This window comes from Anopheles darlingi, chromosome 3 (genome assembly GCF_943734745.1).
Source record: "Anopheles darlingi chromosome 3, idAnoDarlMG_H_01, whole genome shotgun sequence".
NCBI classification, from domain to species: Eukaryota; Metazoa; Arthropoda; class Insecta; order Diptera; family Culicidae; genus Anopheles; species Anopheles darlingi.
Window position 1 is genome coordinate 23,229,209 of NC_064875.1, and position 19,180 is coordinate 23,248,388.

At 48.5% G+C, this 19,180-nt stretch overlaps 1 protein-coding gene across 2 annotated transcripts in view; it reads left to right on the forward strand.

The window, feature by feature from the left end:
- LOC125956585 (Ig-like and fibronectin type-III domain-containing protein 1) overlaps nt 1–19,180 on the forward strand; it is a 104,106-nt gene that overhangs the window by 1,639 nt on the left and 83,287 nt on the right. For both annotated transcript variants that reach the window (XM_049688620.1, XM_049688621.1), the window contains exon 3: nt 18,315–18,500. The gene's annotated coding sequence lies outside the window, so the exon portion shown is untranslated. The remainder of the gene's footprint in view (nt 1–18,314; nt 18,501–19,180) is intronic.

Below are 19,180 nucleotides of genomic sequence, written 5' to 3' on the forward strand. Positions count from 1 at the left end.
CTACACAGTCATTTGCATTCGATCGAACAGCTTTACGCATAAATTTCCAGTGAGTTAAGATTGAACGTAACGCAAAAGTAACCCATCCTCCCACCTGCGGTAATGCTATTCGCTTCACTTTGTTGCATATTTAACTGTTCGTGTGGCTCAAAACCATGGCCACACAATCAACATTGGATACCGAACCAAGAGAGGCACGCGAGGCTTCGGTCACAAAACACGGGATGATTAATTAAATCCCCCCGGGCGCGGACAAACTGAACCAAAAACCAACTCGGCCGGAATCTGGCCGACAAATCGACCACCACCGCCGACGAATCACAACCACGGGGGGAGTGCCACGAAATATGAGTAAAGCGTTTGTTTTCCGGCGGCGCGAAGGCGAATTAATTTCATGCCCAATCTTACCCATCTGCCCGGCCCGCGAAATAAATTAGAACGCGAGCCGCGTGCGCGAGTCGCGATTCGTGGAGCGAGAACGCGGTTTTTGTTGCGTCGCGTGGCCAGCAGTGATTGCGGGAATAGCAGTACAGGAGCGCGCACGTCGGCACGCGATAATCGATAGCATTATCGCCGAGCTCAAGAAAAGGGAAGGTAATCTATCTTCCGGTGCCGTGGTGGTGCCGATCCGCGACCCATCCGGCTATATCCGGCTGCCGGGAGCAGCAGCCAGGGGCCGCCGCGAGTAGTATGACGCGTGCCAGACCGTACCATGGCTATGGAGAGTACTATAAATTTCATTACCATTCCAGCAGGGCTCAACATCAAAGTGATGCTTCTTCTTTTACAGCATCATCTCGGGGTGGTCCAACGAGGTGAGGGCGGTCGGAATGGAGGAAAATCGGTTTAATTTTTTTTTTAGGTTTCTCGCCAAACCTTCCTTTCCTCTCTTCAAAGCGAACGGAGATGCAACAGCAGCACGCCTTCGCTAATGAATTATTAATGATGGCAGCTAAAAAGGCAGAACCTGGAGCGAGCGGTATAGGGGGCTCAAACAATACTGCTCCTACAATGGTGTATGTAAATCTCGTGGCCACCTCGTCCCCCAACCCGGCACTCAAAAATGGACTCGCTCCATGCCAACGGCAGGCCACACAAATTAGTCAGCACGGCATAGCGCACAGTCAGCTGCCGGCTGGACCTTGGTCCGTTTGAACTGCTGGCTGCTGTTGCTGCTGCTGCTGCTGCTGCTGCTGCTGCTGCTAATCATAAAACATGCTGCGAGCTGGAGCGGACACCACAGTGACCAGTAGACTTCGTCCTGGTAGGGATGGTGAGCTACAGGACAGTCGTCCTTGCATTCGATGCCGTACGCTGCTTGCCACGATGAAGCGCGCCATTTTGGCTGCTGGTTCACTAAATTAAGCAGAACTAATTATGCGTCGGTTGCTTGGCCACCCAGAGAGCGGACCAGAGACCCAAATTCGGACACATAATTATGATGCGTGGTTTGTTTTGCCGGATTGCAGTATTTGTTTTCCCGGGCGTAGCACCGAAGCCTGGTAGCGGCTTGGTTTTTGACCATTCGATATTAAAGTTGTATGTTCTCCATTATCAGCTTCTAATGGTTGTTTCATTTTCCGACTTTGTACACCATTTATAAGATCTTTAATGTTGTTGTAGGGATGTTGCTACTTCTGCTTTGAAATCCCTTTTTTCCGTCTCTCTATAAAGTCCTTCCTTCATCCTTTACGTCTTCGTTCGCTACTCTTCTACAGAGCACTTGATCCCCGGGAGTTACTGGAGACGATTCCTTTCGCCCTTTCGCCCGCTCCTTCGGTCGTTGGCATTTGGTTTTTTATCTCCTTCACGGCCGCCGCTCTTTAACTTTTAAGTGTTCCGAGGAAATGCGGGATCCCTTTATTTTTTTTTTTAAGACGAACAGCAGCAATAAACTGCGTCCTTAGTCACGGGATGGTGGGGAAGGAAGACGGCTTTCTGCTTCGAAGCCTAACCAATGTAGCGAGCGCGACCATTTGTTATTGATGACGGTGAGTGGAATTTCGTTGGGTGCTTTTCCTCCCGCTCCATTTCCATCATATCGATCATTATATCGCGAGGAGTTTGAGGACCTTACCCGAGGAGGAGGAAGCACGGTGGAGGACGTAGAGTTAAGTTTGATACCATCCCTGTCTTCCTCTCGTTCGGGTTCCTCCGTACGTCACGTCTACGCTGTTGCACATTTGTCAGATTGGCTTGGGGTACTTTTATGGCCAACGCTCGCTATCGACACGTGTGCGTCATGAGGACCCTAGGACGGCGACTACCGAGACTGTTCCACAACAAACAACCTAATCGATCGAGCAGTCGGCGATGGTGAGGCCATTTAGTTGCTGCTTCGTTTTCGCTATTTTGTCTGCTTCGTTGTCCCAATGTCTCTGTTCTCTGGTCTTTGTTTTGGTGCGTTGTGTAATCGCGCGTGTGTGAGAATCCAATACGACCAAGCCGACCAGCACATACCTATGGAGTTAGTTTCCAGTTGGTTGACCAACATGATTCGGGATAGTGGCGCGCGTTCATTCCGGTTACTACTGTCCAACGCTTAGCCACTTACCAACAGAGGACCTTCTTCTGAGGTGATTCTGTGGAAAACAACGACCAAACCTTCACCAAGACATGGCTGGAAGAAGCGTAAGATCAACGATGGCCGGAGCAACGATGATGATGGTACCGATAATCCTGTTATCGGGTGAAACAGACTATTCCGAAGGCGGTGTTCTTCTCCCCACCCCGGGGGCTCGACATCTCGGTGACAGACGAGATTTCCGGGAAACCGATTAGCAGCAGCCGAGGCGGAGGATCCAATGGGGAGCTGTCGATCGGTTGTCGATTTTATTCACTTAATCCGAGACCTCCGAGGCTTGGAAGTGAGGAATGGTGGAACCATTGATGGCTGGATGGATGCTAATCGATGGATTAGTTGGGTGCCTCGTGCTGTGGTAAAGGCCTTTATCACGAGGAGTACCTACCAGTGCCGAGTGTGTTTTGAGAAGGATGAGCTATTTTGTCACGTTCCGTCCGGAAGCCATGCCACTCGGTCATTCAACCTAATGCCTCTTCTTGGTTGCTTTCTTTCGTTGGGCTTCGCGTTCGGATTCGTTTTTCACTTTTGCTTAAACGCCGGGAGTACTTTTTGGGCCATTTTTTGTTTATCCCAAAACAACCGAAACAAAAACATGAGCTTCCAAAAGGCCTAAATGGTCACTGAGGTCTCCGGTTGCTTCGTTGATTGACGTTGATTGATTGGCGGATGTCCGCTCAAAAACCCTTCCTAATGCGTCGGCACAATCGTGGCGCGTGTTAATCATTGTAATGGGACAGCAGTCGTCATGGGAGGCATCTAAATCTGTGGTCGATGAGCAGGTTGCAGCACGTATTCCGGGTCATAGGCGGTGGCTCCCCCGGTGGCCGGTTCCGGTGGACCGAACGTGGATTTTCAGGATTTTCGGGATTTCGTCGGGAGTAACAAAAACCAAAAAAAAAAGTGGCGAAGCAACGCAGCATTGAAATCGATGAAATATCCGTTTCCGTGTATATCCGCGTGTGTGTCTCTCTGTCTGGTCAGGGGAAGTAAAACTTCAATCTGGCCCTTCCTGCACGGTCCCCAGGGAGCTGTTAGCAAAGCAAAAACCCACGCCATGCCGCCGAAAGCGCTTCCGGATCATCCGCAGAACCATCAGACAATTCGATGAAATCAGGCCAGGTTCCTCTGCCCTCTCCGGGGGGCCTCCAGACCTTGGACGTGATTTTCCTCCACCCCCCCGCACTTCACTTCCAACCCCTACGTTCGGGAGTTTTATTTTTCTTTCCACTCAACGGGGCGCACGAGGATGAACGAACCGAAACTAACTTCTACTCCCATCGATACAGATGATATACTACTTTCGTCCTCGGCCATCGTAGTATACCGAGGCCATCCGTCCTTTGCCACTTTTACCCCTGCACCTCTGTCTGTTGGTATTGAAATTTTGATTACCGAAGATCACCGAACGAAGTTTTGGGCGGAGGAATGGTGGTTTCAGTTTGTCGTCCGATCGATCCCATCGAACATCGAGTCCATCCGATGGCATCCCGACGTGAGTCCTGCCCGATGATGGTGAAGTTCAAAGGTTTCACCCAATCAGACGGTTCGGAGTGAAAGGCCAACCGATGATAACGATGACGAGCGGGCACCTCGTCTTCAGCAGGAGAGCTCGCGTGCCAGATACGTTTCGGTTGCTGGAGGATGTTTGCTGCTTTTGCTTACTTCTCTAACATCATCGCAGGAGAGCCGTTGGCCACCTTTAACAGGGGAACTGCTGAAGGTGCTACTGAAGAGCGTCACGAGTGAGGAATTCTAATTTCCAAACGTTTGACCGACTTCGATCGTTGCTACTACTACTGCTGCTGCTGCTAAGTGGCGACGCTACTGTACGCTGTGCAGGTGTATGCATGTTTGTCTTAGTGCCATGTGCCACCGGGGACTCGTCGATGTGCTCTCTGTCTTTTGATCGGCTCCGTACGGTACGTACGGTGTGTGTGACGATTGACAAGAACGCCATCGACAACGTTTGAAGTCGGGAATACATTAACAAATAACTACTCTGCCACTGGCAGCTGTACGACAGGCGCCGACGAGTCCTGATTGACACACGTTCACTAAGGATGTGCGCTGGAGGGCTGCGGGAAGAAATATGTATGCATTTTGTGCATCTGTTTGTGATGAATGTTTGATTATGCAGCTGGTGCAGCTAACAGCTAGCGCCTCTGCTGCTGGTATCGAGTTTGATTGCTCAATCAATGGATCTAGTTTGTGTAAATCTTGACTCTCAATAACATTTACTTCATTAGGTTCTTTAGAAGGGGGCAATAGGAGCCAGTTTAGTTACAGCATGTGTTTCGGATTCGTTTACTGAATCAACTTCTGCCTGATGATCTGACACCGAGAACTGAACAATCAGAAATGGCATTATCTCTTTTACATTGCTAAACTACACAATAAGATTTGATGAAGGTCTTATACCATTTTGTGCAAAAGTAGTTCCACCTTTTGTGTAGTACTTCAAGAAGCTTACTTTACATAGAATGTTTGTATTTCATTGAAACTGTACACAGAACAGTCTCTGGACTCTGGATGTAAGCTGCAGCGAACGGCTCTATGCACCGTATATCCAACACACGGAAGTACGCCTTTCGCCACGGGCGCTGGCTTCGTAATGGAGGCCTACGTCCAGAGTACACTTGAAACCAGTGGTCACCACAAGAGTCACCAACTTGGGGTCACACCTCTCGATCGTACGGGTACGCTCACACACCTCCTACGAACCACCACCACTTCACTCCCAGGTTCTAGACCGCAATTCTAAAAGTCGACTAACCAGGTCGACTTGCTCTGGCAAATACGATAATTAAATTCTGACCAAACCAGTTTCAAACAAGACACATCCACACATACACCCATACACATAAACAGGCCTGGCTGCCTTGGCTGGTTGGCCCATTTGACTTGGACAACTGGAGATCCAAGAGACTGAGAAGTTACGAAGTAAAACTCTTGTATATTTTTATCTTTAGGTGTTTCAGTACTGTGTACTGTCCACTGCCTTGGCTGTAAAGTTGGACTTCCAGCCTTACTGAATTGGGCTCGGGTATGCTCTGCTACACGAGCAAGTGTCCTTGAGAATCGCTGTGTCATGCGAAAGGTACGGAAACTTTTCTCATCCTCTCCCATCCGGTCGATCTCAATTCGGTTGCTTCTTCGTGGAACTTGCAAAGTGGATGCGATTTGAATCCTCGCAGAGAGCTCCCCGGCAAGAGCTTCTCTGGTGCCGGTGGTGGAGCTGGAGATATTCAATCAGCCTGCAGCCCGTGCTGATGTCTCCATCTGCTGTCACACAACACAACCGGAACACGGATTGCTCCCTCGACGATGACAGCGAACCGTCGGTCGGTCGCATCGCGTGACGAGCTACGCTCCCGATCGATTGCGTTATCCGATTCCATGTTTCGCCACGCCACGTGTGGCATGCGTGAGACACGGTGCCAGCTGTTCGGTCTGTTCCGTGCCTTTTGCTACACACTGTTTGGAGCACATTTCGTTCGTTCTTTGCACTCTTCCTTTGTGCGCTGTTTGCGCTCGTGTTCAAGGTTAATCGAATCACTTGCGTACCGGATCGAGCAGTTTACCTGGGGGAAGCTTCACCGTGTGGGCGGCTTCACGTCACGGTTCAACCCCCCAACCTTAGTTTGCGGCCCAACTGGTTTGCGAGCGTACCAGCTGAGCGTACAACGTTCGGGCGTAGTTAGTTCCCCCCCTACAGGACGCAGACTTTCCAATAAATTGTATAATCATCGTGTGTTGGACCAGAATCCAATGGAACGGATCGAGCGGCCGGGTGTACCGGGAATTGTGCTCGTACTGGTGCACATCACCACCTCCCTGAACCTGAATTTTGGGTACCCTACTTCTGCTTTGGGAGCGTTCACCATCGGTCTCGCGGGGCGTTCAAGTTCAATTTACCTTTACGCTGATTACATGATGTTACCGGAGCTTTTGGGCGTTGAGTTAAGTCCCGAGAGGTCCAAGAATCGGATACTATACGGGTTTCGGTTCCGGTTACGCAATGTACGATTTGTATTGGCCCTTAGTGATGGAGCCACGACGCGACATGACAGTTCTGAGCAGCCGTACTTTGTTGTCCGTACTGATTGGCTACAGCATTGGCAAAGCCGTCGACCACTCGGGAGCTCGTGGATGTTCTAATGAGACGCGTCCTGGAGTCCGGGGTACCGGGGTTTACGCATATGTCAGAAGTTTGACGGCAGAAGGTGGACCACGATGACGGCGAGGCTAGGTGGTTTCGTCAATGTCTTGTCTTGCAAAACCCCTAGCCGAAAAGCTGAGTCATCAGCTGGTGGTGGATTTGAACTCTTCCAAGGCCGCCACCACCAGCATCTTCCTTTCACCGTGCCCCCTGGATACGGGGTCGTCCAATGTGCTGTGTTATCGACTACGTTTGCGTTTCAAATGCTCAAGATGACGGCCACTTTTGAAGTCATCAAGCGAGCAAACATGGCCCGAATGGTTCGTCATACCGGGGATGACTTCTACACAACAGTTCAGCCACAGATTCAGTTCTGGTTTTCCCTCGCCCCATCCCCGGCTGCTGACTTGTCTGGTGTGGTTCTTCAATGTTCGCCCATCCAGAAGCCAACATCAGGACGCTTCGGAACATGAACACGAATCGGCGGATCGGACTCTTTCTTCACTTCCTTCTCCGCCTTACTCATATATCGTCTCTCTCACTTGTAGACACCTCAAAGAAGCGAACACCGTTCCGTTCTGTGCGGTTCGGTAGATAAATGGAAAGGATGCGGCCCCTTCGAGTTCGAGGGCTGAGACGAGGGAAAAGATGGTGAAGGAAGTCGGCCCCATCGTCGTCGACGTCCGTTTGGCTTTTGCTACGGGAGGATCAAGGAGCAACCTTGTTGTTGATGGTGATAATGATCATCAGGTGGGATGTAGTGTTGCACACCCCGAGCGCGTTAGAGCACAGGATGTTTCGTTAGGTTCGCTTCCTGACCGAGAGAGAGAGAGAGAGAGAGACCGACCAACTAGCATGCCAGCATGCCAGCGACCGGCCAGCCAGCCAGCCGGCCGGCCAGTTGATGATGTGTTGACGATGTGCGCTTCGAGATGGGTTTTTGTGGAGCGGGTGTGGATGCTCTGACCTGACACACCATCCTAAGGACATTTTGGGGTGGATGGATTTTTTCATTCACCATGGAAGGAAGGGTCCATAGAGGGTTCCGGGATGGATTTAAGGTGGAGTAGATGGAAAAATTGATTTTACATTTTAAAGAGATTGGTCTGCAGGCATATACTGTTATTGAAAATCTTTTCCAAACTACTCTGCTTCACATAATTTGAACTCTTGCATCGCTGTTCATATGATCAAATGTATCAAATGATCAAACATCAAAGATCAAATGATCAAACATCAAAGATGTTCAACATCTTTGTATGTTTCATGCATTCATTTCAAGGAATACTCATGAAATCTATCTAGAACACAAATTTACTTTTACGTAAATTTACTTTCATATACACTAACTATGAATGTATAAGTACTTGATAAGTCTCAGCGTCCGTAAATTAGATAAACTATTAAATGAATGAAGTTTGATGATATGAAGTGTGCAACATGACATCTGGATATCAACAGATCCTTTCAGCAATGCAAATGATATAATGACAAGGATGCTGCAGGCACGGAGATGTATGTTTTCCAGCTAATCAGAAAAGTTTAGCAAAGTTTGGCGCCACGTAGCGTGGCGTCAATCACGCCAAACGCTCCAACGCTCAATGTCCATTCATCGTCAGGCTAATAAGCGTCAGGTTACGCGAGCCGCGACCCGGTTAACCAACATTTTGTGGCTAACCGATAAGCGAGATGCGGCTTCTGTGGTCTCGTGTGTGCACCGTGAGTGTGTAGCATCAGGAGTGCAGTATGGTACTCGTTAATTGAATCCATCATAACTTACCGCATAGATCGACGATGCGTGTCGCATACCTTTTTTTTTCGCCGTGCGGCGAGATAGAGCGACGGAGAGATAAGAGACTCGACTCCTCCTACCTGTCGCCACCCTCTTTCACTTTTCTTTCCGCGAAAATAGCGAAGGTCGTTACCATGCTGCGGGTGGGTTCACGGTAGATTAGGAAGCTCCCATAGACACCGGAGACAGTGTGGTGTCATGAGGCGTGTGTGTGTTTGGTCTGTTTAGCGTAGCGTAGTACACGCTTCGGTTGCTTTTAATGAGAAGCTTTGCGGGGGATTTTAAGATGTTTTCGCAGCTCTTGCGTGACACAACATCGGTTGCTGCTGCTGCTGCTGCTGCTTAGCAAACAGACTTTTCACCGGAACGTCTTCCAGTTCCAGAGTTCGGTAGCATATCATCACCTCCCACTACGCACGTTATGTCACCCTTGTATGCATGTGTGTGTGTGTGTTGGGGAAAGCGAAAAAAGTAGATTTTTCTGTTAGCATTTCCTCGCGTGCGCTTTCTTCATTACAACACTGCGGAACGCTTTTCACTTGTGTTCGCGAGAATATTGCTACGACAATATGCCGCGCGAATCCACTTGCCAATGTCAATGTATTGCTAAAAAAAAATCTGGTATCCAATCCAACGATCCTTGGTGCACAGAGCAAATGCGCAAAAGGCAACGCAGACAGGACAACGCTGGCTACTTGCAGCTGGGGTAGCATCAAGCGCCGGGCGACGGTACAAGGCGCGCGCGTAATCAGCCAACCAAATTATCAACGAAACGAACAGGAATTAGGACCTCGGTGAAATTACCAGCATTTTTTTTTCTCTCACTCTCCTCCTTCCTTTTTTTGTTGTTGTCGTTGCCGTTTCGGACATACCTCCGCAATAAGAGAAGCGCCACTCCCGGGCGCGCTTCGGTTTGGCAATTAAGTTCTCTGGCGCCATTTTCCATACCCAGTTTCAGGGGCCCAGGGTATAAAGTTTTGCCTTTAATTTTCGCTGTTCCTACAGGGCCCGAATCCCCCCCGTCCCCGCTCGGTCCTACCAACAACAAGAACACTGGCGAACACCTAACGCGAGCATAAGTAAGTTAATCTCGGCATATTCGACGGGAGTCTTTGGGATATCAGGCGCGGCAGCGGCTGATGGTGGTGTCTCGCTGATTAGCATAATTTTGAATACGCGAATACGGCATGTTACGGGAGCGTTTCGGCACTTCGGCGGCGGATTCGGACCGTGGCTCCTTGGACACTTCCCTTTCGCCACTTCTCCGTCGTTCGGCGTCGGTGACAACGACCTTTCTGGACCTTCGAGGTCCCGTTATAGTGGCGTTGTAGAGTTTGTTTGCGAGACAATTTGTCACGTCGCAGGTCACACTCTATAGACTGCCAAATGAACTGCACAGCACGACAGGTATGTCGGAGTGGAATCTGAAGTGAAGGAAGTTCAAACGAAGCTCAACATTCCCGGGAAGTGCGTTCCTTCTGTTTGGATTCTGGATTCCGGCGCAAATAGATATACATATAGGTGTTCGTCCAACAGCGGCAGCGGCCCCGACCGCAGGTCATCTGTTGTATCGGGAGGAAACTGGGGCCGGTTTGGCAAGAACTTTAGCCACCGTCACCGCCCGGGCTTCGGTTCAGTGACCTCCCCCCGGTGGCGAAGCGTTTCGACGAACCGGTCCACCGTCCCCATGGGTTGTGTGTCTTCATGTGTGTGCCTGTGCGTGTGTGTGCTGTGATGCGGTCAGATCGGTGGAGGTTTATAATTTTGTTTTCTGCGCGGTTTTTCGGATTCTGGATGTCGGGTCGGCGGACCGCAGGACGCCGCGTCGAGATTCATAATCATATGGTATTGGCGCGGCATATGTGGGGTGTGTGGAGGCGAGGGGGTTAGAGCGCGGCAGACCAACAGGTTCTGCCAGCAGGTGCCAGCGTTCCTGTTCTTGCGCTCGGTGCTGCTGTTGCTGTTAGTTCCCGAATACAATCCAGCAATTGGTCTGCGAGGTTCTGTGAGAAAGAGAGAGAGAGAGGGAAGAAGTGACCATCTTTCGAAGCTTGTTGCTTCTTAAAATACATTCCAAGTAAAAGGTTTAGCAAGCGAGCAACATGATACAGATCTTACTTTTGCTGCATTTTTTATTCTTTTTTTTGTCTAAATCGATCTTCAAGTTCAAGTTCAGGTTTTACCTGATCAAAAAATGGTATTTATCTCTCGCTCTACATACGTTTATAACTCTCTTTCGGACTTGGCCACACACCTTTAAACATCGCATTAGATCCCTACACAGTACAGTAATTGATTGTACCCTCCAAAATGGCATCAAAATGTTGGCATCTCGTGGTTTGATTAATGGTTCCGGCTGCATATGCGGCAGCGCAGGCCTGGGGTGGAGGGGGGGAGGGGTGAGATTAATCAACCGTTTCAATTCCGCCCACCCCGGCGAGCCAGCTTCTGAACCAGTTTTGCCAATTCATTGGAACGATATCGGAAGATATCCCCTGTGGAGAGCTCCGTCGTGGAGCGGCTGCCGGCATCGGACCCGGGGATCGGATGAATCTATCAATCAGCATAAAAGAGTACAAACTAATGATGGCTCATCATTTATCTCCCCCCCTCCGCGGCCGGACTCCGCGAGAGAGGAAGTGTTTGCTAATAAACTGGCTAACGATTTCCATTTATCATCGCATATGCTGCACGGGACAAGCGACTCGAGACCCGGCTCTTTTTACCGGGATGCACTCGAGACGCGATAAGAGCGATAAGAGGGCTTATCACTTGCTGTTCTGAGGGGTTCATGTCTATTGGAAGTCGAGCAGAACGGGGAGGGGCATCAGCTTCTTTGTCAGTAATTACGGAGGATATCGGAATCATCTGCCCGGAAGATAATGCAATTTGAATCCAGAAATTGGGAATAAAAAAGGAGAAGGATTCTCAAACGAAACGATGTCAAAGAACGGCCAGTCCTGAAGAACGGGGAAGAGCAAGTTTTGCAAGCGAGTCGCAAACGCAATCCTCCGCTGGCGATTGCAACATAATCGGCATGATGGATGAGTTTGAATTCGATTGAATTAATCGCTCTCTCTTATCCAGCAAAGCAGCAGACCACTACCAGGTCCTCTCGTGTCCACAGATATGATTAACATAAAAAATGATCCCCGTCTACCTTCCGGTGCCGTAGCCTTGGTGCCATGGCATCATTAAGCACTCAGTGCGGCGCACTGCTAGTAATCAACGAGTTGAGCCACATAATTTAATGCGATAAGCATTTTCATCCTTACAAAACATACCGCTATTGCTGCTGCCGGTGCTGAACAGAAGAAGGTGGAATCCGTTCCCGCTGGTCAGCTGCCGGGGCTAAGTAGATTTTCCATCCGCTTTTCCGGTGAGCTCACGGTCATAATCGGTGGGAGCGGCCAGCAGCGTAAATGCCACCACCAGGAGGCGAAGAAAACAAAAAAAAACGGGAAAAAGGGCGAGAAACAAAATCCCTCAGAAAACCATCAACTGCAGAAGGCCACTAGTGTGTGTGTGTGTGAGGATGCGTCCTGCCTTAATAACCTACCACCGGGTCCACGACCGATACGCACGCCCGGTGTGAGGTTATGATTCGCTTTTACCTTAATAAATTTCAAACCAACCCCACGGTTGAATCGTTGAGCTGTGTGTGTGTGTGTGGTCAACAGGCAGATGATGACCGGTTGCTACTGGTGTTGCTGGTGGTCTTTCCGGTGCCCTTCACGTATCCTGGCGAGGGCTGTCGCTGAAGAAGTGGAAAAGTTGGCGTACGCCTTTTCGCTGGGAAAAAAAAGGATGCGATATGAGAGATAGGATAGAGATAGGGGAGCACCGGGGCAAGTGAGATGCCATAGCTGACTACTGGCTGCTGCTGGAGTGAAGGAGAAAGCTGGGACGAGGGGGAAAAATTAAATTATGCAACGACGACGACGGATCTGTTGCGAAGGCGTTTCGTTCGGCGATTCGGTTGACATTTCCATTTCGTCCAACAGACTCGCACACACCCCCATTCGTGGTGGTCGTGGAGCTTGACGCTACGAAGGAGATAATGTGACCGACGCCTGTGGCCAACCATCCGTACGCTGGACCCCCCGGCCTCGGCCACATGCCGCCGGCATCACAACGAACCAAATGAACCACGAAGAGCGATTCGGGTGAGAAGGTGGTGGCAGTGTACGCCTCGCCACCCACCTTCGCGCTCACCCGCTACGCCATTTTCCGCATTTCCTGTCCCGGTTCCGGTACGATGGAAGTGTCATTTACGGAAGTCCGAAAGTTGGCGTAACCGGGAAATCCACTCAATGAAACAAAGAAAATGATGATAGATAACGATCCCTTCTTCGTTCGTACGTACGTGGGAGACGTAGGAGGGTAGGCAGAGGGAGGGGCAGGGGTATGGGGAGCACCATCTTCTCTCCCTCCTCTCTAGGCTTTTTTTTCTTCTCCGGTCCAGACCAGACGCAATGGCAGCTTGTCTGTGTGTGTGTGTGTGTGTGTGTCTGGGGAGTCCATTTTTTGTTGTTGCCTGTTCCCTCCTCTTCTAGCCTTCACCCAGAGACCACCCAAGAGGTTCACGGTACAGTGAGCATGAATCAACGTCGTGCGCCACCCTCCCACCCCCCCAGGGATGTGTTCTTACGCTCTACGCTTTCGCTTTCCCGGGGCTACCGGAATGAAGCAATCTCCCGCTTGCGATGGGGATACCTTAAAGGATATCTCGCCATGGTACGCTAGCGTATACCTTCCGGACGTTTCTTCTGAATCCGGCTGCACCATCGAGATGCCATCGAGGTGGCTTATGGTTTCGAAGGGGTGGTCCCATGGACCTACGGGCATACCGATACCTGTGCGGGCAGATACGTCAAGCTTTTCTCGCCTGCCCCCCTTAGAAAGAACGAATTAATTTAATGCTGACCTACAGACAGTTTTTGGGGAGGGCTGCAGGGCGGCAGGTGCAGGTACACACCAACTACGATGGTCATCTCGTTGCCATCTCCATAAATACATAATGTGACCAAACACACACAAGCTAGCGAGAACTGGCCAGGACAGGTGAGGGTTTACCGACAAAGTTTGGCTTCTGCCAAACCATTCTGCAACACTGGAATGTATGCTTTGTGTATGGAATTGTGATGGAGTAAAAGCAACCGTTTTCGTCGCAGGACAGTCGGTGTCGGCGATGAATGTCTGAGGATCCTGGAATGGAGCTTCGTGGCTTTGCATATGGTTCTAAGCTTCTAAGACTTTTCGGAGCTACACAATTGATAGTTCTGGTTCGCTTCCCCTACGTACCTGCTGTGGACTTCCGGAGCTACTGTCCTGGAGACCATTTTCTCTAGGAAAGGTATTGGGTATACAATGTACCTTCCGAAAGGCATTTCAATTCTTGGACATTGGGACGCTACATAGTTGGGGAAAGCAATCAATCTTGCACTACAACATTCGTAGTAGGATTGGGGAAGAGGTGCAGAACGTACTATGGACACTGTCTTACATTAAGTTATTGATTAGACATTAGTCTCAAGTCAGAAACGTTTTCTTCGTCTTCGCTCTGCAGCAATTGGAGCACAATAACTATGGAATGAGTTATGGACTTGTTATTCTCTTGAATTTGAGAATGTAGTTCAATAGACAATTTATTTCACTTCAATGCATTCATTTAGCCTAATCATGACTTCAAGAAGTCGTTGCCCAAAGGATCTTGAAGCATTGCATGAGAAAGCTCATCAATCGTTGGTACTAACAGGACAACTGTTCTACTAAGCATTTTTCTGATACGCTTCTTTAAATCGCAAACATATTGCTCATTGCTCCGTTCCAGATCTTAAAGTACATCCCTCGTTTACTCCCTTCCCTCATTTTCACTACAATACCACAACCCTTCCGTACGTCTTTTGTTCGCCGGTGAAGCATATTTTTAATTTATTCTTCGCAAATTGTTTTTTCTTCTCTTCCCATGCTCCCTTTCCTTTTTCCATAAGATTTCCCTCTGCAATCCTGTTGCGCCTGGGAATTGTTGAGAGATTTCCGTGGAAGAAAAGAAAAAACGCCAGCAACAAACCAACGAAGAAATGAGTCCAAGCCTTACAGGGCACAAATTGAATTCCTTGCTGCACGGTCTGGTGTGGTCACTGAACCGTGACCCGGCGAGACAGAGGAAAGATCATAACGCGCCGTAACATCATGGATGAGCATTTAGCCGCCCGGATAAATCAGGACGACAAAAAAGAAGTGTCTCACGCAAAACAACAGCATCAATATGCAAGAGAGGCATGGAACGTAGTTAAGGCTCTTTCTCTCTCTCTCTCTCTGGTCTGTGGGTCCTTTTCTGCTTTGCTTCACTTTATCTGTTTCGCTCGATTCGCCCACTCGGCCCTTCCGAACGAGATAAACGAGATAACGGCTGCTTTGAGTTCGAAATTGCAAGCACAAAAAAAAGGAAAGGATAAAAGATCCGAATGAACGATGGAGCGAAGCGAACGTTGGAATAATAATAATGAAAGCAGTTCATCCCGGGGGCCCCCAGCGCGGGGACGATAGCGCTACTGGATGGCCCCCTTTTTTTTCTTTAGCTCTACCAAGGATCCTCCCTGGGGGTACCAATTAACCTTTGACCTTGTTACTGTTGCTACTTTGTACGGTAGCGAGGAACCGAGAGGACGAGGCTCCCATGACCCGGCCAGCATCCGGTGGCCATTTTCACACTTCCATTACATTCCCCCTGCAGCAGGCCCCAAGGGAGCTGGTGCTGGTGGTGGTGGTGGTGCTACTTCCGTGCTCGCCTACAAGGATCCAGATCCTTCCTGGGTGGAAGATCAGATTTCAGGTCAATGGTCGGTTGTACGCCTGGCGTGACTCCTGGGAGGCTCGCTCTCTCTCTTTCTCTCTTTTATTCCACCCTGCCATCGGAGGTGCAGCAATGCGAGGAAAGCGCAGCACAGGACGCAGAGCATCCGATAAAGCCGAACCGTTTTAATTAAATTAGCATCCAGACAATCGCTTAAGGGGACATTCGTCGTGCGTCGTCGTCGTCCTTGTCCACTGGGAGTGGTGCTGGTTCCGGACAGGACACGAACACGGTAGAGGGTCCTACCGAGGTTTGATCCGAAGGCGCAAGAACGATGCAGTTTTTGTCGATGCAGGGTCCGGACCGGACCAGACCAGCAGCAGCATTGTTTGTTGGTCATTTTTGGGATCGCTTCGGCCGCCAGTTGCTTCCTTTGAGTTCGAGGTTGGACAGGATGAATGAGACGCATCACGGTGCATGGGCGCTCGCTCGAGTGCATCTCGAAAGCTGTGTTCATGTGGAACGGAGGAAAGCCGGGAACCGTGATAGGTTGAGTCTATGATGCCCGGACCATGGCACCGGCATGGCATGGTCTATAGTTTGCCAAGCAAAACCAGGAGCTCTCCTCCATTGTTCCCGTTGAGCGAGCGTTCGCATCAAGGATGATGCGAGTAGCTTGAGTGAACTCCAGGATTTGAACCTTTTTTTTTTTGCTATTTGCTGTTGTTGTGCTGTTGTCTGGATCGACTTTTTGCCCTTGCCTCGAAGAGTGCAGCACTGCTTTTGGGCGCTTGCATCGTGCGCATGGAATGGAAATCATGGCATGAGAGTAGTACCCCGATCGTATTGTGAATTGCTGGAGTCGGAGTGAAAGGATATACCGGCATCGGCACCGGCACCGGGGCACCGGGGCAACGGTATAATCAACCAGCGAACGGATTATCCCAAGGATCGTGCTTGGTTTTTGCTCGAGTTGCTCGGTCGGTGTAGTTTGACCAGTTTTACATTTCTACCGCTCAAAGTTCAACCTCACGGCCGTTTGCAAGCCGAGTGCCGACGCCATTAGAGTGCATAAATATGCACAATCCATCCATAACCCGGCGTGGCCGTGCTTTGTTCGTTGTGGTGCATTTCGTTCGGTCAGCAACGTTCTGGTGGAGTCTTAAGATCGTCGAAGTGCGTTCCACGACGATGGATATAAAGATCCTCCAGCAACAACCCCCCTTTTTGGAACTGCTTGAAGTAGCCTGAGGAACTGGCAACGAATGCATAATTAATTGCCACAACCCAAAGCAGCCGTTATTTTAGTACAAAGCAGCCGTTATTTTAGTAGCGTAGTTATCGTTTCATGACCTGCGGCCCAGGGACGCAGCATCATTGATCAGTTGCAGCGTGGTCGCTCTTCGGTCGGGGGATACTTTTCTAATCGACTTTTTGCCGATAAAATGAACGCTGTGGAGTGAAGTTCCACAAGCGTCATTCAATGAATAAAGTGCAGTTGATTTTTTTTTCTTTTCTAAATCTGAGTGCAGTGGATCGGAATACCAAGAATGCTTGTACAGAGCATTGAATAATGAAATGCGGAAAATGCGCGGAGTAGTTTGAGCTTTCGAATTCCTGTGCAGAGTTAGTGCTGTTAGTGATTGCGCTTTTGAAAGAAGCAAAAGGGAACGAATTGAAGGACGATTATCTATCTGCATTAAATCGGTTGCAACTGAGCAACTTTTTATAAGATTTTTATGATTATTACTTGAACGGAATCTTCCGTTAACGGTTTGTGATAGTGATTTTTATTTACAATATGTAACAAGTTAACCAATGCAATCTTAAATACGGCTCCGCCCGTAATCTATCAACTAAACAAAATAAAACCATTTCATCCACGAGCCGATTGATTTGAACATGAATTTTCTTTCGATTAAAAGGCCCCTGTTACTTTAGGCTTCTTTTTGACGATTTTTAGAGGAAAAAACCATTCAACTTTATTATTTCAAGTGAATGCAAATTTTCAAGAATATTTAGTCGTGTTTTGGGGAAGATTTATTCCAAACTACGTTCATGGGATCCAATCTAGAAAGGCAAGTTCGCAAAAATGTACTTTTTGCGGTGCCCATCGTAGCCAAGTGCCGGGTCGTCAGAAATATACATATCAATATTTTTTTGTTAGAATATAAGTTTATCCAGGTAGCCTCGTCGATTTTTTGTTGAATTTCCAATTTTTAAAATTTTGGCAGATTTTTAAAGTTGAAAAAGTTATGTTTTTTGTCGATATTGCCTCAAACAATGAGCATAAAAAAATTATGTAAAAAAGGTATCAACAACTTTTATAAAAACTTAAGGGTACCTGAAAAATAGTATACAAATTATGCTACGATCGGAACCGGATTTGAAAACGTTGGTTTTGGGAAACGCGATTCAAAGTCGCGACATGCCTTATATGAAAGGTGGATTTTCAAAAATCAATATCTTTGTCAGTTTAGCTTTGATTGATCCCAAAATTTTACACCATACTCTTGAAAGGATAAGCACTAATAAAAAATTGTAAAAAGAAAATGCAAAGAATTACAATAAAATACCGACGCCCTACCTTAAACATAAAATTGATTTTGAAAATTGATTGATTAATATTTACATTACTCGCACTATAGCAGCAGTAAAAAATCTGTAATCATATTATCAGTTTATTTGCTTTTCCCATTTACAATAATTATAGACGTTACGGCTAGAGGTAAATATTTGTATAGCGAAAATAACAGCAAAATCCCCAAGAACCAATCAATCGTAAAAAATCAATATTTTTAATCCAATCAAGTTAACCATTCGGATGCTACTCATAATTGATCACACACATACACACACACTATGCTCTCGCCTCGCCGCACCATCTGTTACGTTTCAACGCGTCACAACGCATCCATTATCAACGGGCTTTCGGACACAGTTACCATCAATGCTTTTCCTCTTTTCTCCTTTTTTCCAGCTGCTGTGTACCAGCGTTTGAAATCTGCAGAAAACAAAAAAAAACGGATTATCAATTTCGTTGAATCAATCGTCCAACAGTGTGTGTCTGTGTGTGCGCGTGTGAGGCCACACAAAAAGGCATCCTGCCAAACGAAAACGGTAGCAGCAAGCATCAACACCATCCTTCAAAAGGATCCCCAACCGCGTAAGTCAGGCTCGAATTGAGTGATTTTTTACCAATTCGCACACCAAAAGGTGTGCCATCACCGCGTATGCTCCTGTCCATCCATTTGGACCGCGACTATAACGTCGTTAAACATGATGAATAGCACTATCCACTATCTCCGCCCTTATGCTCGGCTGCGGAATTAGTGCACGCGCGTTGCTCGCGCTTTTTGTTTTCGTTTTTTTTCCCCCGTTTTTGATGCTGACTTTCCGGGGTGCAATGCGCAACCGATAATTTGTGCAACGACCCCGTACTGCGCGTGTGTGTGTGTGTGTGTGTCTGGGACCAGAAACATACGAGGATAAAGAGCTAGAAAGGAACTTCCGGACGGAGTTTCGTTTTTTTTTATTCATCAAAAACCTTTCTCGCTTCGATGTTTAAAGGTGGTAGCATCGGTGGGTAGGGGCATCGATGCATGACAATATTTCAACGCTCGAATCGAATCGAAGCCACGATGCAATCTAACGCATCTAGAAATTGAAAGTTACCCAAAAGCCATCGACACCGGATAGTGGTTTAAAACAGGGGAAACACGAAAACGACACGATCGCCTCCCTTGCAGACACCTCGATCGTGGCTCAGCAGCGCGAGCAATGACGCGAGAGGGGTTCGGTGACTTTCGATTATTCCATCCCGGTGAGCACGAACAGATTGTTCCA